Source organism: Marmota marmota, unplaced genomic scaffold, assembly GCF_001458135.2.
Source record: "Marmota marmota marmota unplaced genomic scaffold, marMar, whole genome shotgun sequence".
Lineage (NCBI taxonomy): Eukaryota > Metazoa > Chordata > Mammalia > Rodentia > Sciuridae > Marmota > Marmota marmota.
In genome coordinates this window covers 6,855,172-6,861,612 of record NW_025999842.1, presented here as the reverse complement: position 1 = coordinate 6,861,612, position 6,441 = coordinate 6,855,172, and the positions used below count along the sequence as shown (strand labels likewise).

The 6,441-nt window shown below is 36.6% G+C and overlaps 1 long non-coding RNA gene across 2 annotated transcripts in view; it reads left to right on the top strand.

Moving 5' to 3' along the window:
- Positions 1 to 945: 945 nt before the first annotated feature.
- The window catches only part of LOC125617293, a 64,110-nt gene continuing 58,614 nt past the window's right edge, over positions 946 to 6,441 (top strand). For both annotated transcript variants that reach the window (XR_007348280.1, XR_007348281.1), the window contains exons 1-2: positions 946 to 1,071; positions 4,299 to 4,435. This is a non-coding gene — a long non-coding RNA (uncharacterized LOC125617293). The remainder of the gene's footprint in view (positions 1,072 to 4,298; positions 4,436 to 6,441) is intronic.

Genomic DNA, 6,441 nt, shown 5'->3' with positions numbered 1-6,441 from the left:
GCATCCACATGAACCATTTAGCATAGAACAGTGTCTGAATAAATGTTTCAAGTGATTTAAAGAAGAAAACTCACATTTCCTAAGCAGAGGTTACAGCTTTGCATGAACTGTCTTACTTAAAACTTGCAGCAACCCTGCCGGTTAGGTGTCACACCCACTAAGGACATAAAGGCTCAAAGAGGTTAACAAATTTGCTCAAGCTCACAAAAACAGTCAGTAAGAAAACTGTGAGGGGAGCCCTCTGTCCTGTGTCAGACTTGCTGACCCCATCTCCACCCGGAGCCCTTTCCTCACCATTGCACAGCGCCCTGAGAGGGAAGTTTTCTGAGCATGTGTTTTTTAAAAGTGTGAAAAGGCAACAACTAAAATTTACTGTAAAAATTCACTCACAATGACTAACCAGTAGTTTAAACATTTATAGTATTATTATTATTAAGCCACATTTTAATTATATTAAAAATAAGTCAAGCTTACACCATCAAGTACCATTTACTGACATTTTTTTTTTTTCCTTAATTCTTAGCTCCTCAAACCTGTGCCTCTTTGTTCAAAAACATGGCTGGTTAGGTTAAAGCCACTTGGGAAAATTTGTTGATTCGGTGGAACTGATACTTTTCTCTTTATAGAAGTCACTTTTGGAACACAAATTTTAAAAATTTCTAGCCAATATCTATTGCTGAGAACTTTATGAGAACAAAGTAAATGTTTGGCATTCTTTCCTTCTGTAGGCGTTATATTTTGTTTCTCTAATTTCTTTGGGGGGGTGGTCCTATTACCTAAAGAACCCCTGTAATAAGCATTTATGAATTATAGCCTTCAAAGACCTCATCCCACAGGTCACCAGAAACCAAAGTTCATGAAAACTTTAAAAAAAGAAAAATCAATTTCTTCTGGGAAGGATGTTACTTTGAATTTTGAACTTGTTTGGTTTTGAATGACCTCAGCCTCTACCTGTGCACTCATTTTTAAAATGTAGTTGATCATAATGAATTATTCCTGAAATGGCAACACAAACAGTACCTCCACGACGTATGAAAACTGCAAAGAAAGAGCTGCTAATTGTGATTTGAGGTAATTTTTTTAATGGCCAGTCCTGGCCATTTTTTATGACTCCCAAATGAATTTCAGTCTGAAAAGGTTTGGAAATCAAGGTGATAAACAATACATCTAATTGCTGTGTTAATATTTTACACACCCTTAAATTTTTGGTTTCATATAATTTAAATTTCACTTTAAAATGAATAAATAATTGACCCCAAGGCAACTGCCAGAGCCGAGGGCATCCCCGTTGGAAAGGAAGGCTTGAGACCTGGGTGGCTGGTGGGTACCTTGCTCCGCTTCTTCCTGAGACCTGCTCCATTCATGGAACCAGAGAAATGGAGAACTGTGCTTTCTGGAACAAAGCACTACTTTGTTTCTTTTCATAAGTGGTACATATATTTTAGCTTTCAAAATAATCTCTTTTCTGGAACAAAAACAATCTTCCTTTTAAATTTATGACCTCCTTTAAAGGGCTTGATTGTCAAACTAAAAGTTAGTTAATGTCTTGCCTTCAATAAAGCTTGATTAAAGCTGAAAGATATAAGAGTTACAAAATCAGAAGAAATAGAAAAGCAGCACCAGATTTTTAACCTAAATCTCAGCAAGTGTCTGGAAAGTAGGATTTTCTAGAAAGAATCAAATGGTAGTTATTCTTTAATGCAATGTATTTATACTGTTTTGTAATTCCCTTGCACCAGCAGAAAAATAATATTTCTAAGTTGAAAAAGAGGGAAAAAAGGATATAACATACAGACTTTGTTAATGTTTTTAAAAACTCAAAGGATTATGTTTTGTAAAAAATTTTGTAAAGTAAACAACTTTGAACTTACCTTTAAAATGTATCATAAATGGTTATACCTGCTAAATAAATGCTGTATTATCTTTGAAGTTAAAACCCAGAATTTAACTGAAAACTAAATGAAGAATTGAGACTCTTTTTTTTTTTTTTATTTGTTTAATGAACCTACTTCAAGTTTAGAAAAATGCATCAAATTAAAAACAACCCTCAATTTGGACTGCAACACAAAAACACCCACAGACCTCAGGAAATCCCAGGCTCATTCACCTTGACCTTTGGCCTCTCACACATTCTAACATTCAGCTTTCTTCCCTCTGTCCATCTGCTTGAACCATTAGTGAAGTTCTTTTGCAACGGCTCACACCAGTAAGCCAGCTGTCATCGGAGCATATTTAAACTCTGCCTCTTAGTTTCCACTGAATCATGTGTTTGCCCACAGGTCTCATTAAATACAGGGAAGGGCAGTAGAGCAGTTTTAAAATGCTCTAGGGGAACAAACTGTCTATATAAAAGGGGGGTCCAAAGGCCCTTGAACTAATTTGCTTGCTTACATTTTTTCTTTTCCATCTACCCAGAAGTTTTTTATAGAAAAACAAGATAAATAAAAAATATAGGCAAGGTGAATCTATAGCATAAAGAACAATAGATACATTAATAAAAGAAAAAAAACTCCCTTTAAAAATCAGTTCCTTTAAAAATTAATTCTAAAAATAATAAAACCACAAAAGATTGCTATACAAGCTCCCAATGCTTGATTTGATTTAGGAAATAAATGAATCATTTGTGATAATTTCCTGATCCTACTACCAAGAGCCTAGTAGAGGAGGCAATTCAAGAAAATGGTTAGATGCAAAGTCAGAGTTGTCAAACCTACTGCTTAGAGGTTAATTGAACTGTCTTTAAGGAAAGCCCAAGAAAGCAAATGAAAATGTGTTCACTTCCGTATCATGGAAAGGGATGAAACACTGGACTTCTAAATGGAAGATCTGAAATTTAAAGGTCCATTTTGAGAAGTAAGGCCAGGAAGCAATTAGCATTAGGTAAACCAGAAAATTAGATCGGATATCAGGGCATTTGGGGTTTCCATTTTTCATAGATGCTATGCAGATATTTTGGCTAGTCTCCTAAGTACTTTTCATTTTCCCTTCCATCAGCCCCAAATCAGACTATAAGATCAATCACAATGAATATTAACCAGGGCACACTCTGCTAAAGCCAGCCCATCAACAGGATGATTAGAAACACAAATCAAAGAGCAAGGCTAAGGGGTTTCACTAGAACATCCGTGGAACGGCCATTGTATGTGCGTCTAAACCAATATGTTCTACTTCAAAGACAACATTCGCAGTGACATTCCCCAATCTCTGTGAATGATTCACAGCGCTGATGGCTCAGAACTTTCAGGCTCTCTCTGCATTTTGGTTTCTCCCTTCCTCTCTTTGTAAGGCACACTTGTATATTTAAGGGACCTGGTACCTTCTGTATCCAGTCACCACTTACTGCAAATTAATGTGTCAGCATCTTCATAGAGTAAGTTATTTCACATAGAAATCCTTTCTGCACTATACATACACTTTAATTTGAATTTGATTTATGGTTCTTTGTGTTTATACATTATTTTTCTTGATTACTTGGGAACAAATTCTCCATAGGAATTTTCAAGATTGGTGGGCAAGTGCAATCTACCTCTTCCCCTTCTCTCATATTTAAATTTCTGCCCTTAAAAAGTTGGACTTCCTCTGGATGTGTGAACTAACCTAGTGAAAGGGTGTATCTTCTCTTTCTGACCTCTACTCCTGAAAGGATGAATATACAAACTGACAAATCCTACATCAAATACAAAAGTAGCACTCTGACCCACACCTGCAGCCACCTGCTCAGCAAACCTTATCTCTAACAACTAGCCACGAAGCTAGCCAGCTGTAAGTCAGACCTGTAAGAAGTCAGACTGTTATCTCTAGGAACAATCCAGGAAGCACAACAAGCTCTGTAATAATTGGCCCCAAATGGCTAGTATTTGACAACTACCTTAATCTGGTCCCTACTTTCAACTTGGAAAGTACTAGAGAAAGCCAAGTATGCACCCCTATCAATCACATAGAATGCCTTATTTCAAGTTGTCCCACATACAGCTTCCCCCTAATCAGGGCACACTTAAAGGCTTCCCTTTTTCCTACTATGAAGCTGTCCCAGTCTGTCTGCATTTGAGTCTCTGTAGAAAGGCATGTAATGATGGGTGACTCCTTTGCCATAGCAAGCTCTGAATTCATAACCTTTGCTTATTCCGATTTGGTTGGTCTTTGTGTATCTCACACTTCTAAGGAGAAATAAATGAATCTGAGCCTTGAGTTTGTACCTTGGCTAAAGCATATTTTTTAAAATCTTTTTGGAAATAACTGAACTCATACACATTCAGTAAGCTCTGTACTTATGTGTCTTTTCTTCCTGCAATTTCTAGGCATATCCTCTATCTGCCAAAACCCCAGAGGGGAGAAGGTTAGTGGTACCTCCTATCTCAACCCATTGATGTGCCACATGGAGTTCATGGGATATGGGTTCAGGCACTAGCATTTTGGGCCAATTGTCCACCAACAGGTAAGTAAATGAAAACTTTTTCACTTGATATAGACGGTCATAGCACCACAGATCTACCTGACTTTAGACAGTGGCTGCAACAGTTGACTTTGGCTCCTGTGGGTCTAGTTGGTTTATATTGTGGCCACAACTTTTGTGGCAGGCTAATATTAGATTAGCAGAATTTGAATGCCAGAGGGGATGGGGTATCAAATACATAAATTCTATATTATAAGTTTAGCACACCAGTGTTTCAGATTTGGAAACTTTAAATAGTTTCTATCAAGTGTTTCATAACTCGGTGGCATTTGGTAGCTCTTGGATTCATCCTGTTATTCCCTGTCTCCATGGGTACTCAGTACCAGAGGTATTTAATGTGTAAGGTTATTAATTTGCATAAGTACTAGCCTAAAAAAAAATGGACATTTGAGAGAAAGTTCTTAACTCCCTTTCTCACCACAAATCCCATTAGAGTGAACCTGGAGAAGCATATTAGAAAACCAGGGACTGGAACCTAGAGAAAAGGAAGAGACTAAAGAGGATGCAGGTGGTATTTGCCCTATCCATGGCAGTAAAGAAACAGAATTATTTTACGAAATGGCTTAAACTTTTAAAGGCTATGTGGGGCCCACTTGAAAGATGGGGAAAAGAACCCTACAGAGTAAAATAACAAAATGTTTCTGCTGACCTTCAAAGAACACACATTTCCAAACAACTTCAAATGAGATGGAAAGCAAACATTTAGAAAAAGACAACATAATGAAGGTTTATGAATCCTTACAGTGAAACTGAGGACACAGCAATCAGAATTATCACTAATGTCTTTAGTGCAAGAATTTGATGGACAAAATGAGGGGAACACAATGGAACATTCCTTTGAAAATGTGATATTTGAGCCAAAGATTTCCCAGAAAAAAGGCAGTGAAAGCAGTCATGGAAGCACAGAGAAAAGAAGTCCAGAGGATCTTGCTTCAGGAGATCCTGCAGAGGATGGAAAGGAAGAGCAAATGTCAGATAAGTATGTGGAAAAGCTAGCCCTTTCTTTGAATAATGCTCAAAGAGATGCGCTGTATGTCATGGTTACAAGAAAAATTAACACCTGTGATCACTGAAGAGAAACTCCACTGTGTCAAAACCAATATTCCAGGAACACAAAAAGAAAATCAAAATTTAGTGGGTTTAAGCATGTTAGTGAGTCCTAAGGGGAAGAAGGTAGCCTTGGAAGTTGAATATGGAGAATGTGACCATTTTGTAAGAAGACAAGTCTGTCTCAAATGCCAATTTTTGGTATAAGATGCCATAAAAACAGGAGGATTTGTTTTCCTACTTATGGAATAAATAATTACATATAACTTACTGAAAATTTTTCCCAAATGAATTTTAACTTTCAAGTCATAAAACTAAAATAATAATAATAATAATAATAATAATAATAATAATAATAATAATTGATCCAAAAAAAGGCCGAAAGCATGGTTTTCTTCTCTTTTCTCTTGCTTTTGCTTGGACAGTACTTTTGTGCTGAGAGTTACATTGTCTTCAAGCTGTGTGTTACTATGGAGTTTGCTGTTACAGATGTTCTCTTGGTGCTTTGGAACTTTGAAAAGTCAAAACTGGAGGATCAGGATATATTCACCTTTGCAGACACTGAAGGACAGGTATCTATTATTCTACTGCCACCTATTCTATCAAGTTTCTATCATAGAACCAGGCTTTTGAATGGAGCTCTTCTTCATTTTTGCACACATTAGGCAAATAATTATTAAATACAAATGAGTTTCCAGGAATTGTTCTAAATTCTGGAAATGTAATGGTAAACAAAAACGCAGTCCTTAGGGAGATAAACAGTAAATAATCACCCAGTGAGTATACTTTCCAATAGAAATAAGAGTTTTAAAGGGGAAAAAAATCGTGGTGTGAAATATTTTATCAAAAGAACCTACATCAGGTTCTCTTAAGGAAATGTTATGAACTCTGAAATCTTCAAGAAGAGTAGAATTCACATTAATTGAGGGGGGGGGGGCGGG